General features: G+C 37.2%; 1 long non-coding RNA gene across 1 annotated transcript in view; it reads left to right on the top strand.

Moving 5' to 3' along the window:
* The first annotated feature begins 3586 nt into the window (after positions 1–3586).
* LOC309639221 overlaps positions 3587–16436 on the top strand; it is a 1112218-nt gene continuing 1099368 nt past the window's right edge. The window contains exon 1 of the long non-coding RNA XR_014251527.1: positions 3587–4313. This is a non-coding gene — a long non-coding RNA (uncharacterized lncRNA). The remainder of the gene's footprint in view (positions 4314–16436) is intronic.

Here is a 16436-nt window from a genome sequence, read left to right on the forward strand (position 1 = left end):
CCACCAAACCAGCTTTACAACAAATGCTAAAGGAAGTTCTCTAGGCAAGAAACACAAGAGAAGGAAAACACCTACAACAACATACCCAAACACATTTAAGAAAATGGGAATAGGAACATACATATCAATAATTACCTTAAATGTAAATGGATTAAATGCTCCCACCAAAAGACAGAGACTGGCTGAATGGATACAAAAACAAGACTCATATATATGCTGTCTACAAGAGACCTACTTTAGACCTAGGGACACATACAGACTGAAAGTGAGGGGATGGAAAAAGATATTCCATACAAATGGAAATCAAAAGAAAGCTGGAGTAGCAATTCTCATATCAGACAAAATAGACTTTAAAATAAAGAATATTACAGGAGACAAAGAAGGACACTATATAATGATCAAGGGATCGATCCAAGAGGAAGGTATAACAATTGTAAATATTTATGCACCCAACATAGGAGCACCTCAATACATAAGGCAAATACTAACAGCCATAAAAGGGGAAATTGACAGCAACACAATCATAGTAGGGGACTTTAACACCCCACTTTCACCAATGGACAGATCATCCAACATGAAAATAAATAAGGAAACACAAGCTTTAAATGATACATTAAACAAGATGGACTTAGTTGGTATTTAAGACATTCCATCCAAAAACAACAGAATACACATTCTGCTCAAGTGCTCATGGAACATTCTCCAGGATAGATCATATCTTGGGTCACAAATCAAGCCTTGGTAAATTTAAGAAAATTGAAGTCATATCAAGTATCTTTTCTGACCACAACGCTATGAGACTAGATATCAATTACAGGAAAAGATCTGTAAAAAATACAAACACATGGAGGCTACACAATACACTACTTAATAACAAAGTGATCACTGAAAAAATCAAAGGGGAAATCAAAAAATACCTAGAAACAAATGACAATGGAGATATGATGATCCAAAACCTATAGGACGCAGCAAAAGCAGTGCTAAGAGGGAAGTTTATAGCAATACAAGCCTACCTCAAGAAACAGGAAACATCTCGAATAAACAACCTAACCTTGCACCTGAAGCAATTAGAGAAAGAAGAACAAAAAAACCCCAAAGCTAGCAGAAGGAAAGAAATCATAAAGATCAGGTCAGAAATAAATGAAAAAGAAATGAAGGAAACAATAGCAAAAATCAATGAAACGAAAAGCTGGTTCTTTGAGAAGATAAACAAAATTGATAAAACATTAGCCAGACTCATCAAGAGAAAAAGGGAGAAGACTCAGATCAATAGAATTAGAAATGAAAAAGGAGAAGTAACCACTGACACTGCAGAAATACAAACAATCATGAGAGATTACTACAAGCAACTCTATGCCAAAAAAATGAACAACCTGGAAGAAATGGACAGATTCTTAGAAATGCACAAACTGCCGAGACTGAACCAGGAAGAAATAGAAAATATGAACAGACCAATCACAAGCAATGAAATTGAAACTGTGATTAAAAACCTTCCAACAAACAAAAGCCCAGGACCAGATGGCTTCACAGGCGAATTCTATCAAACATTTAGAGAAGAGCTAACACCTATCCTTCTCAAACTCTTCCAAAATATTGCAGAGGGAGGAACACTCCCCAACTCATTCTACGAGGCCACCATCACCCTGATACCCAAACCAGAGAAAGATGTCACAAAGTAAGAAAACTACAGGCCAATATCACTGATGAACATAGATGCAAAAATCCTCAACAAAATACTAGCAAACAGAATCCAACAGCACATTAAAAGGATCATACACCATGATCAAGTGGGGTTTATTCCAGGAATGCAAGGATTCTTCAATATACGCAAATCAATCAACGTGATACATCATATTAACAAATTGAAGGAGAAAAACCATATGATCATCTCAATCGATGCAGAGAACGCTTTCGACAAAATTCAACACCCATTTATGATAAAAGCCCTGCAGAAAGTAGGCATAGAGGGAACTTTCCTCAACATAATAAAGGCCATATATGACAAACCCACAGCCAACATTGTCCTCAATGGTGAAAAACTGAAACCATTTCCACTAAGATCAGGAACTAGACAAGGTTGCCCACTCTCACCACTATTATTCAACATAGTTTTGGAAGTGTTAGCCACAGCAATCAGAGAAGACAAAGAAATAAAAGGAATCCAAATCGGAAAAGAAGAAGTAAAGTTTTCACTATTTGCAGATGACATGATACTATACATAGAGAATCCTAAAGATGCTACCAGAAAACTCCTAGAGCTAATCAATGAATTTGGTAAAGTAGCAGGACACAAAATTAATGCACAGAAATCTCTTGCATTTCTATACACTAATGATGAAAAATCTGAAAGTGAAATTAAGAAAACACTCCCGTTTACCATTGCAACAAAAAGAATAAAATATCTAGGAATAAACCTACCTAAGGAGACAAAAGACCTGTATGCAGAAAATTATAAGACACTGATGATAGAAATTAAAGATGATACAAATAGATGGAGAGATATACCATGCTCCTGCATTGGAAGAATCAACATTGTGAAAATGACTCTACTACCCAAAGCAATCTACAGATTCAATGCAATCCCTATCAAACTACCACTGGCATTTTTCACAGAACTAGAACAAAAAATTTCACAATTTGTGTGGAAACACAAAAGACCCCGAATATCCAAAGCAATCTTGAGAATGAAAAATGGAGCTGGGGGAATCACGCTCCCTGACTTCAGACTATATTACAAAGCTACAGTAATCAAGACAGTTTGGTACTGACACAAAAACAGAAATATAGATCAATGGAACAGGATAGAAAGCCCAGAGATTAACCCACGCACATATGGTCACCTTATCTTTGATAAAGGAGGCAAGCATATACAGTGGAGAAAAGACAGCTGCTTCAATAAGTGGTGCTGGGAAAACTGGACAGATATATGTAAAAGTATGATATTAGAACACTCCCTGACACCATGCACAAAAATAAACTCAAAATGGATTAAAGACCTAAGTGTAAGGCCAGACACTATCAAACTCTTAGAGGAAAACATAGGCAGAACACTCTATGACATACATCACAGCAAGATTCTTTTTGACCCAGCTCCCAGAGAAATGGAAATAAGAACACAAATAAACAAATGGGACCTAATGAAACTTAAAAGCTTTTGCACAGCAAAGGAAACCATAAACAAGACCAAAAGACAACCATCAGAATGGGAGAAAATATTTGCAAATGAAGCAACTGACAAAGGATTAATCTCCAAGATTTACAAGCAGCTCATGCAGCTCAATAACAAAAAAACGAACAACCCAATCCAAAAATGGGCAGAAGACCTAAATAGACATTTCTCCAAAGAAGCTAAACAGATGGCCAACAGACACATGAAAGAATGCTCAACATCATTAATCATTAGAGAAATGCAAATCAAAATTACAATGAGATATCATCTCACACCGGTCAAAATGGCCATCATCAAAAAATCTAGAAACAATAAATGCTGGAAATTGTGTGGAGGAAAGGGAACACTCTTGCACTGTTGGTGGTAATGTAAATTGATACAGCCACTATGGAGAAAAGTATGGAGGTTCCTTAAAAAACTACAAATAGAACTACCATACGACCCAGCAATACCATTACTGAGCATATACCCTGAGAAAACCATAGTTCAAAAAGAGTCATGTACCAAAATGTTCATTGCAGGTCTATTTACAATAGCCAGGACATGGAAGCAACCTAAATGTCCATCAATAGATGAATGGATAAAGAAGATGTGGCACATATATACAATGGAATATTAATCAGCCATAAAAAGAAATGAAATGGAGATATTTGTAAGAGGTGGATGGAGTTAGAGTTTGTCATACAGAGTGAAGTAAGTCAGAAAGAGAAAAACAAATACAGTATGCTAACACATATATACGGAATCTAAGGGAAAAAAAAAAAAAAAAAAGGCCATGAAGAACCTAGTGGCAAGACGGGAATAAAGACACAGACCTACTAGAGAATGGACTTGAGTATATGGGGAGGGGGTGGGGTGAGAGGTGACAGGGTGAGAGAGTGTCATGGACATATATACACTACCAAATATAAAATAGATAGCTAGTGGGAAGCAGCTGCATAGCACAGGGAGATCAGCTCGGTGCTTTGTGACCACCTAGAGGGGTGGGATGGGGAGGGTGGGAGGGAGAGAGATGCAAGAGGGAAGAGATATGGGAACATATTGTATATGTATAACTGATTCACTTTGTTATAAAGCAGAAGCTAACACACCATTGTAAGGCAATTATACTTCAATAAAGATGTTTAAAAAAAAAAAAAAAAGAGTGTTCTGAATGCTCATTCCCCATGTCCTGATGATGTTGGAGTGACCTGATTCTTGAATTTTTTAATGGTCTTTACCCATGGACTCTGCCTTACCCTCACACATTTCAACCATTACCTCCCCCCACTCTCTGGGAATCACATAGATCTGTGGATACACCTGTGGGTGCTCTGTTGTGGTGACAGGATGAGTGTTACACACAGAAGACATGTTACTTTCTTCTCCTCCCCTCAAAGCAGGTTATGTCAAGGTATAGTTGCAGGTGTTGTTGCAAGGCACAGAAGGGTGTTGGGTTACCTGGGTGATTAGGAAGAGGAAGAGCTGAAAAATGAATGAAATGTGTGCCTGGGAATTATTTATGTTTCAAATCTGAGAAAGAAAATCTATCATATGGCCCATAGAGCGCAGATGAAGCCGAAGATGGAATCAAAGTTAAAAAGTTTGGAAGTCAGACTGGTCCCAGGAACACACAGACAGGTTAAAGAAATGGAAAGGCAAAAAGAAAGCATCCAAGACTTGTGCCACAGATTAGCTTAAAAACTTGCTATTTTGTAAGTAGACATTTGTTCAAGGGAAGAATGGAATCACTTCAGTCTTTTCCTGGGAATCAGATTCCATGGCATGTAGTGTATATACTTAATTTCCAAAGAGTATTTATGTAGTATTCTCATTTTCTTGAACTTTTCTGTTTGGAACATTGAGAATATATTCTTCTTTATCTTTCTTAACCTCCCTAATCAATAGTGTATGTTTCCTCGCTGGACCTTCTTCTTTGCATGCTTCTTAAATTCTGGTATTCCATAAAGCTGAAATGAAGGGATTACAAAGAAAGAAGCCACCTCACTCTTTCCTGTGTTTTAAAAAGGTAGCATTCTTTACCTTTTGTGCTCTCATTTCATCAAATGCAAGGCTCTTGTCTGTGACATATCACACTCTATTTGCAAGCAGTTTCAGTGTATATCTACATTCCTCAACTCTGAGCTCCTTGAAGGCATGGGCCATTGTTGCAGAAATAATGAATATACTAATGGATTTAATGAACACATACATAAATATTTGATTGTCTCTACCCAAATGGTACCGAGAGGTCTTTCAAAGATACATTTGAACATAGCTCAGTAGCTTAATACTCTTCAGAATTGCCTTTTTCTCTCATTTATCTTTTCACACGAATCATCTATGCTTTTACCCTATTAAAGGCCACCATCATCTCTTGTCAAAACATCTGAAAATTTTCTCTCTGAATCTATTCTTGATGAATCCAGTCCATTCTGAAAATGGTGATAGAGAGATTGTTTTAAAAACAAATCTTATTCTGCCAATCCCCATCTCACCTCCACATTAAAACCTTCAAAAATCCCTATTGTTCTTAGAATAAATTGAAACTTCTTACCATGATTTAAATAGTATTTTATTTTACTTTTTCTTGAAGTTTTATTGAGATATAATTGGTGTACAGAACTGCTTAAGTTTAAGGTGTACAGAATAATGATTTGACTTGCATACATCATAAAATAATCATCGCAATATGTTTAGTGAACATCCATCATCTCATATGGGTACAAAATTAAAGAAAAAGAAAAAAAGAAAGATCTTTTCCTCGCGATTGGAACACTTAGGATTTACTCTCTTAATAACTTTCATGGATAACATACGGCAATATTAATTACATTTAACATGTTGTACACTTATTTATCTTACAACTGACAGTTTGTACCTTTTGACTGCCTTCATCCAATTCCCATCCCCCCTCCTCCACTGCTTGTAACCACAAATCTGATCTCTTTTTCTGTGACTTTGTTTGCTTGTTTTGGAAGTATAATTGATCTACAACACTTGTTAGTTCCTGTTACACAATATAATGATTCTATAATTCTGTATATTTCAAAATGATCACCATGATAATTTTAGTCACAGTATGTCACCACACAAAGATATTATACATTTATTGACTAAGTTCCCATACTGTATATTTCATACCCATGACTCATTCATTTTGTAACTGGAAGTTTGTAACTCTTACTCTCCCTCACCTATTTCTTTCCTTCCCCTCTAGTGGTTACCTGTTTGTTCCCTGTATCTATAACTCTGGTTCTGTTTTATGCTTGTTCATTTATTTTGTTTTAGAGATTCTGCATATAAGTGAAATCAAATAGCAGCTGCCTTTCTCTGTCTGACTTATTTCACTGAGTATAATACCCTCTAGGTCTATTCATGTTGTTGCAAAGGGCAAGATTTAATTCTTTCTGGCAGCTGAGTAATAATCCATTTTATCAATATATATATACATATATATATATACCACTCTTTATTTATCCATTCATCTATCTCTGGACACTTAGGTTGCTTCCATATCTTGGCAATTGTAAACAATGCTACAATGAATAAAGGGCTACATGTTTCTTTTTGAGCTAGCATTTCCACTTTATTTGGATAAATATCCAGGGGTGGAATTGCTGCATCATGTGATAGTACTATTTATAATTTTTTGAGGAATCTCCATATTTTTTCACAGTGACTGCACCAATTTACGTTCCCATGAACAGTGCACCAGGGTTCCTTTTTCTCCAGATCCTCACCAACACTTAATATTTGTTGTATTTTTGATATTAGTCATTCTGACAGAGGCAAGGTGATATCTCATTGCAATCTTGATTTTCATTTCCCTGATGATTAGTAATGTTGGGCATCTTTTCCTGTGCCTCTTGGTTGTCTGTATGTCTTCTTTGGAAAATATCTGTTCAGGTCCACTGTCCATTTTTTAATTGGATTGTTTGATTTTTTTTTTCTTTTTGAGATGTTCTTTGTCAAAGGCTTTATCTGCATCTATTGAGATGATCATATTATTTTTATTCTTCAGTTTGTTAATGTGGTGTATCACATTGGTTTGTGGATATTGAACCATAATTGCATCCCTGGGATAAATCTCACTTGGTCATGGTGAATGATTCTTTTAATGTACTGTTGACTTTTGTTTGCTAATGTTTTGTTGAGGATTTTTGCATCTATGTTCATCAGTGACACTGGTCTGTAATTTTCTTTTTTTGTGATATCTTTGTCTGATTTTGGTATCAGGGTGATGCTGGCTTCAAAGAATGACTTTGGAAATGTTCCTTTATCTGCAAGTTTTTGGAATAGTTTAAGAATAAGTGTTAACTCTTCTCTAATGTTTGGTAGAATTCACCTCTGAAGCCATCTGGTCCTGGAATTTGTTTGTTGGGAGTTGTTTTTATTTTATTTTATTTTTTAAATTACTGATTCAATTTTATTACTGGTAGTTTGTCTGTTAATGTTTTCTATTTCTTCCTGGTTCAGTCTTGGGAAATTATACATTTCTAGAAAATTGTCCATTTCTTCTAGATTGTCCATTATATCAGCATATAATTGTGCATAGTGATATCTTATGATCCTTTGCATCTCTGTGGTGTCAGTTGTAACTCCTTTTTCATTTCTAATTTTATTGATTTGAGCCCTCTCTCTTAACAATTCTGGCTAAAAGTTTATCAATTTCATCTTTTCAAGAAACAGCTCTTAGTTTCATTGATCTTTTCTACTGTTTTTTAGTCGCTATTTCATTTGTTTCTGCTCTGATCTTTATACTTTATTTCTTTCTACTAACTTTGGGTTTAATTTGTTCTTCTTTTTCTGTTTCCTTTAGGTCTAAGTGTAGTTTCTTTATTTGAGATTTTTCTTGTTTCCTTCAGTAGCCTTGTATCATTATAAACTTCCTTCTTAGAACTGCTTTTACTGCATCTCATAGGTTTATGATCATTGTGTTTTCATTTTCTTTTGTCTCCAAGGTGTTTTTTTCATTTCTTCAGTTACACATTGGTTGTTTAGTAGTGTATCACTTAGCCTCTGTGTGTATGTGGGATTTTTTTTTTTTCTTGTAGTTGATTCCTAGTCTCATATCATTGTGGTCCAAAAAGATGCTTGATATGATTTCAATTTTCTTCAATTTACTGTGACATGTTTATGCCCTAGCATGTGATCTAACCTGGAGAATGTTTCATGTGCACTTGAAAAGAATATGCATTCTGCTTCTTTTGGATGGGATGCTCTATCTATCTATCTATCATCTATCATCTGTCTATCTATCTATCATCTATCTATCTATCTATCTATCTATCATCTATCTATCTATCTATCTATCTATCTATCTATCTATCTATCTATCATCTATCTATCTATCTATAAATTCCAATTGATATTATGTTCCTTTTAAGGCAAGTGTTTCATTATTGATTTTCTGTCCGGAGGATCTATCCACTTATGTAAGTGAGGTGTTAATGTCCCCTAGTATTATTGTGTTACTGTCAGTTTCTCCCTTTATGTCTGTTAATATTTGCTTTATTTATTTAGGTACTCCTACATTGATACATGTATTTTTACAATTGTTATTTCTTTTGCTTGGATTGATCCCTTGATCATTATGTAATGTCCTTCTTTGTCTCTTGTTACAGTCTTTGTTTTAAAGTCTACTTTGTGTGATATAAGTATAGTTACCCTCACTTTCTTTTTGTTTCTATTTGTATGGAATACCTTTTTCCATCCCCTCACTTTCAGTCTATGTGTGTCTTTAGATCTGAAGTGAGTCTCTTGTAAGCAGCATTATACGTAGGTCTTGTTTTTGTATTCATTCAACCACTCTATATCTTTTGATTGCAGCATTTACTTCATTCACATTTAAAGGTATTATTGATATGTATGTACTTATTGTCATTTTAAAATTGGTTTGGGGTTGGTTATGTAGGTTTTTTTGTTCCTTTCTTCTTCCTTTATTCTCTTTTCTTGTGACTTGATGACTATCTTTAGTGTTACATTTGGATTTTTTCCCTTTTTGTGTGTGTGTATCTATTATAGATTTTTGGTTTGTGGTTGCCATGAGGTTTACATATAGCTATCTATCTATCTATCTATCAACTATCTACTTATACATGATTGTTTTAATTTGCTGACCTCTTAAGTTCAAACATATTTTTAAAACCGTGCATTCTTACTCCCTCTCCCATGTTTACTGTTTTGACATCATATTTTATATCTTTTTGTTTTGTTTCTCCCTTAAATACTTATTGTGGATATAGTTGGTTTTATTATGTTTGTCTTTTAACCTTCCTACTAGCTTTATATGTGGTTGATTTTCTACCTTTACTGTATGTTTGCTTTTACTGATGAGAATTTTTTCTTTTGTAATTTTTGTATTTTTAGTTGTGGCCTTTTCTTTTTTGCTTAGAGGAGTCTCTAAAATTTCTTGTAAATCTGGTTTGGTGGTGCTGAACTCTTTTGTTTTTGCAGAGCTGATGTCACCTTGTTGGTAGGTGGGACAGAGGGTTAATGCCAGCTTACTGGTAGGAGGAACCAGGTGCCAGGGTCTCTGGTTGTGGGGCCCTGAGGGTCCTGGAGTTGGTGTGTTGGCCCACTGGTGAGTGGAGCCAGGACCCAGAGTGTCCTTGGGTTGGTATCTGCCCAATGGTGGGTGAGGCTAGTCTTAAGCCTAGTGCCAGACCACTGGGTCCTGGCCTCTCTGGCTGTAGGGCCTTGGGGTCCAGGAGCTAGTGCCAGTACATGTTGTGTGGGCTTCAGTCCTAGGCCTTCTGGTGAACAGGGCCAGGCCCCAGGGTGGCTGTTGGCTCAAAGGATCTTAAGGCAGCAGGTATGCTGGTGAGTAGGGCTGTGTCCCTGCCCAGCTTACTGCTTGGCCTGAAGCATCCTAGTACTGATGCTCACAAGCTAGTGGGCAGGGATGGGTACCAACATTAATAAGCTAGATGGAGGATTTCAAAATAGCTCTTGCTATTACCTGTGTCCTTGTGGTAGAAAGAGTTCCCAATAATGGCCGTCGCCAGTGTCTATGTCCCCAGGGTGGGTTCCAGTTGCCTCTTACCTCTCCAAGAGGTTCTCCAAGATGAGTAGGTGGGTTTGACCTAGGATACTTTCAAATTACTGCTTTTTCAATGGGTCCTAGAGTGTGTAAGATTTTATGTGTGCCCTTTAAGAGTGGAGTTTATATTTCTCACAGCCTTCTGGTTCTCCCCAAAATAAGGTCTATGGCCTCCAAACATTCTGAGGGCTCATCTTCCAGTACAGGACCCCTTGGCTGGGAAGCCCAGTGTGGGACTTGGACCACTTGCTCCTTGGGGAGAGCCCAATTATTCTTCTGTTTGTGTATTGCCTAAATGGGGTATAGCTCTTGACTGTACTGCATCTCCACCCTTCCTACCCATCTCAGTGTGGTTCCTTCCTTATATATTTTATTGTGTAAGATCTGTTCTGCTATTCTTCTGGTCTTTCTCATCAGTAGTAACTAGTTGTGATTTTGGTTTGCCCATGGCAGCAAGTGAATACAAGGTCTTCCTACTCCACCATATTAGACACTTTCCCCTTAAAATAGTATCTTAAATATTTGGAGAACACCCTCTTAGTGAACCATAATATACTATTTCAAAAAAACAAAAAATAGAAAATACCAAAGAATATAATTCAAATTTAAGTAATTATTATTTTAGGAAAAGTGTGTGTGTGTGTGTGTGTGTGTGTGTGTGTTTCACATGTACATGGTTATGGGCTTCCAATGTAAAATATAATTTTTACTGTAAATCATAGTTTAATGATTTTGCAAACTCTGGATTCTGTTGATATTGCCATTTTCAATTCTTGTTATTCTTTCTCTCCTGATAGCCACTCTGATCTTCCTTTACTTAGCCTTTCCATCTTTTCTATTTCAAGGACTTTGTACAATACATCATCCCTGAAAAGCTCTTCTTCTCTCTATTCTCCTTCCTAAATTATCCTATAATCCATAACTTAAACAAAACTTCTTCAGGGAAATTTCCTCATCCCTAAGGTGAAATTAGTTCTCTTTTTTGTATATTATCCAAACATTTAAGTGTGTGTTATGTTTTCTTAACATAGAATTTTTGTCCTTGTCCATTATCTATTAAACAGTATTATATAATTATTGTGAAACTATTATCAACATCAGACTTTAATTATCCAGTTTGGTGAGTTTAACTTAATGTGTGAGAAATTTCTAGATATACACATTATCATAGTTATTGGTTTATATATGTGATAACAGTATTTTGGAAAATTTAATAACTATTAATTAATTTCTTCCATTTTTATTAAAATAGCCATTTAGAGCACAGACTGTCTTCTGTTTCTCTGTTTCTCTGTTTAAGAAGTGTACTTTGTCATTCCAATTTATTCTTAGTCTTTCTATTCTCCTCTTCAAGCACCTCTGGAAAATCAATATTATAATGTCATTTCTCTTTTGTTTCTTTAAGCATAATCCAGGTATTTAATCTCAAAATACTTTAATTCATGGTCCATCAATTAAAACATCTATCCTTTAATTCAAAGAGCAAATATTTATTACACATTATTTGTAGTACTATAGGTGAAGCTACTATAATCAAAATGCTCTAAAATATGTGATTAAAAAATAAAACAAAATCAGAAGTGTATTTCTCTTTCACATAGCAGTCAAAAGTGAGGATTTCAGCAGGGCAAGATGACGGAAGAGTAAGACTCGGAGATCACCTTCCTTCCCACAGATACATTAGAAATACTTCTACACGTGGAACTGCTCCTACAGAACACCCACTGAACGCTGGCAGAAGACGTCAGACCTCCCAAAGGCAAGAAAGTCCCCACGTACTTGGGTAGGGAAAAAGAAAAAAGAAACAACGGAGACAAAAGAATAGGGACGGGACCTGCACCAGTGGGAGGGAGCTGTGAAGGAGGAAAGGTTTCAACACACTAGGAAGCCCCTTCGAGGGCGGAGACTGCAGGTGGCAGAGGGGGGAAGCTTTGGAGCCACGGAGGAGAGCACAGCCACAGGGGTGCGGAGGGCAAAGTGGAGAGATTCCCGCACGGAGGATCAGTGCCGAGCAGCACTCACCAGCCCGAGAGGCTTGTCTGCTCACCCGACAGGGTGGGCGGGGGCTGGGAGCTGAGGCTCGGGCTTTGGTCGGATGCCAGGCAGAGGACTGGGGTTGGCGGTGTGAACACAGCCTGAAGAGGTTAGCGCACCACAGCTAGCCAGGAGGGAGCCTGGGAAAAAGTCTGCGGTGGCCGAAGAGGCAAGAGACTTTTTCTTGCTTCTTTGTTTCATGGCGCGCAAGGAGAGGGGATTCAGAGCACCGCCTAAAGGAACTCCAGAGACAGGTGCGAGCCACAGCTATCAGTGCAGACCCCAGAGACGGGCATGAGACACTAAGGCTGCTGCTGCCGCCACCAAGAAGCCTGTATGCGAGCACAGGTCACTCCCCACACTGCCCCTCCCGGGAGACTGTGCAGCCTGCCACGGCCAGGATCCCATGATCCAGGGACAACTTCCCTGGGAGAACGCACAGCGTGCCTCGGGCTGGTGGAACGTCACACCGGCCTCTGCCAATGCAGTCTCGCCCCGCATCGGTACCCTTCACTCCCACCCCAGCCTCAGTGAGCCAGAGCCCCCGAAGTAGTTGCTCCTTTAACCCCGTTCTCTCTGGGCGGAAAACAGACGCCCTCAGGCGACCTCCACGCAGAGGTGGGTCCAAATCCAAAGCTGAACCCCAGGAGCTGTGCGAACAAAGAAGAGAAAGGGAAATCTCTCCCAGCAGGCTCAGAAGCAGTGGATTAAAGCTCCACAAACAACTTGATGTGCCTGCATCTGTTGAATGCCTGAATAGACAAAGAGTCATCCCAAATTCAGGAGGTGTACTTTGGGAGCAGGATATATTAATTTTTCCCCTTTTCCTTTTTTTGTGAGTGTATATGTGTATGCTTCTGGGTGAGATTTTGTCTATATACCTTTGCTTTCACCATTTGTCCTAGGGTTCGGTCCGTCGTTTTATTTGTTTGGTTTTTTTTTACTTATAAAATTTGTTTTTCTTAATAAATGTTTTCTTAATTTTTTCCTTATTTTCTATTTTTAAAAATTAAAAAAAATTTTCTTAATAAGTTTTTTAATATTTTTTATTTTCAAAAATTAAAAAATTTTTTCTTAATAAATTTTTTCTTAATAATTTTTTTCTTATTTTTTACTATAAAAAATAATAAATTTATTTTTAAAAACTAAAAAAATTTTTTTCTTAATTTTTTTCTTAATAATTTTTTTTCCGTATTTTTTATTATAATAGCTTTATTTTATTTTATTTTACTTTATTTTATTTTATTTTATAATATCCTCTTTCTTTCTTTCCTTCTATTTTATCTCCCTTTTATCCTGAGCTGTGTGGATGAAAGGCCCTTGGTGCTCCAGCCAGACATCAGGGCTGTGACTCTGAGGTGGGAGAGCCAACTTCAGGACACTGGTCCACAAGAGACCTCCCAGCTCCATGTAAAACCAAATGGAGAAAATGTCTCAGAGATCTCCATCTCAACATCAAGACCCAGCTTCACTCAATGACCAGCAAGCTACAGTGGTGGACACCCTATGCCAAATAACTAGCAAGACAGGAACACAGCCCCATCCATTAGCAGAGAGGCTGCCTAAAATCATAATAACGCCAAAGACACCCCAAAACACACCACCAGACGTGGACGTGCCAACCAGAAAGACAAGATCCAGCCTCATCCACCAGAAACAGGCACTAGTCCCCTCCACCAGGAAGCCTACACAATCCACTGAACCAACCTTAGCCACTGGGGACAGATACCAGAAACAACAGGGACTATGAACTTGCAGCCTGTGAAAATCAGACCCCAAACACAGTAATATAAGCAAAATGAGAAGACAGAAAAACACACAGCAGATGAAGGAGCAGGGTCAAAACACACCAGACCTAACAAATGAAGAGGAAATAGGCAGTCTACCTGAAAAAGAATTCAGAATAATGATAGTAAAGATGATCCAAAATCTTGGAAATAGAATAGACAAAATGCAAGAAACATTTAACAAGGACGTAGAAGAACTAAAGAGGAACCAAGCAACGATGAAAAACACAATAAATGAAATTAAAAAAAATCTAGACGGTATCAATAGCAGAATAACTGAGGCAGAAGAACGGATAAGTGACCTGGAAGATAAAATAGTGGAAATAACTACTGCAGAGCAGAATAAAGAAAAAAGAATGAAAAGAACTGAGGACAGTCTCAGAGACTTCTGGGACAACATTAAACGCACCAACATTCAAATTATAGGGGTCCCAGAAGAAGAAGAGAAAAAGAAAGGGACTGAGAAAATAGTTGAAGAGATTATAGTTGAAAACTTCCCTAATATGGGAAAGGAAATAGTTAATCAAGTCCTGGAAGCACAGAGAGTCCCATACAGGATAAACCCAAGGAGAAACACGCCAAGACACATACTAATCAAACTGTCAAAAACTAAATATAAGGAACACATATTAAAAGCAGCAAGGGAAAAACAACAAATAACACACAAGGGAATCCCCATAAGGTTAACATCTGATCTTTCAGCAGAAACTCTGCAAGCCAGAAGGGAGTGGCAGGATATACTTAAAGTGATGAAGGAGAAAAACCTACAACCAAGATTACTCTACCCAGCAAGGATCTCATTCAGATTCGATGGAGAAATTAAAACCTTTACAGACAAGCAAAAGCTGAGAGAGTTCAGCACCACCAAACCAGCTTTACAACAAATGCTAAAGGAAGTTCTCTAGGCAAGAAACACAAGAGAAGGAAAACACCTACAATAACAAACCCAAAACATTTAAGAAAATGGGAATAGGAACATACATATCAGTATATACCTTGAATGTAAATGGATTAAATGCTCCCACCAAAGACACAGACTGGCTGAATGGATACAAAAACAAGACCCATATATATGCTGTCTACAAGAGCCCCACTTTAGACCTAGGGACACATACAGACTGAAAGTGAGGGGATGGAAAAAGATATTCCATGCAATTGGAAATCAAAAGAAAGCTGGAGTAGCAATTCTCATATCAGACAAAATAGACTTTAAAATAAAGACTATTACAAGAGACAAAGAAGGACACTATATAATGATCAAGGGATCCATCCAAGAAGAAGGTATAACTATTGTAAATATTTATGCACCCAACATAGAGCACCTCAATACATAAGGCAAATACAACCAGACATGAAAGGGGAAATAGACAGTAACACAATCATAGTAGGGGACTTTAACACCCCACTTTCACCAATGGACAGATAATCCAAAATGAAAATAAATAAGGAAACACAAGCTTTAAATGATACATTAAACAAGATGGACTTAATTGATACTTATAGGACATTCCACCCAAAAACAACAGAATACACATTTTTCTCAAGTGCCATTGGAACATTCTCCAGGATAGATCATACCTTGGGTCACAAATCAAGCCTTGGTGAATTTAGAGAAAATTAAAATCGTATCAAGTATCTTTTCCGACCACAACGCTATGAGACTAGATATCAATTACAGGAAAAGATCTGTAAAAAATACAAACACATGGAGGCTACACAATACACTACTTAATAATGAAGTGATCACTGAAGAAATCAAAGGGGAAATCAAAAAATACCTAGAAACAAATGACAATGGAGACACGACGACCCAAAACCTATGGGATGCAGCAAAAGCAATTCTAAGAGGGAAGTTTATAGCAATACAAGTCTACTTCAAGAAACAGGAAACATCTCGAATAAACAACCTAACCTTGCACCTAAAGCAATTAGAGAAAGAACAATAAAAAACCCCAAAGCTAGCAGAAGGAAAGAAATCATAAAGATCAGATCAGAAATAAATGATAAAGAAATGAAGGAGACAATAGCAAAGATCAATAAAACTAAAAGCTGGTTCTTTGAGAAAAAAAAACAAAATTAATAAACCATTAGCCAGACTCATCAAGAGAAAAACGGAGAAGACTCAAATCAATAGAATTAGAAATGAAAAAGGAGAAGTAACCACTGACACTGCAGAAATACAAAAGATCATGAGAGATTACTACAAGCAACTCGATGCCAATAAAATGGACAACCTGGAAGAAATGGACAGATTCTTAGAAATGCACAACCTGCTGAGACTGAACCAGGAAGAAATAGAAAATATGAACAGACCAATCACAAGCAATGAAATTGAAACTGTGATTAAAAATCTTCCAACAAACAAAAGCCCAGGACCAGATGGCTTCACAGGCAAATTCTATCAAACATTTAGAGAAGAGCT

This window comes from Balaenoptera physalus (assembly GCF_965194825.1).
Source record: "Balaenoptera physalus genome assembly, chromosome: 12".
In the NCBI taxonomy this organism is placed as follows: domain Eukaryota; kingdom Metazoa; phylum Chordata; class Mammalia; order Artiodactyla; family Balaenopteridae; genus Balaenoptera; species Balaenoptera physalus.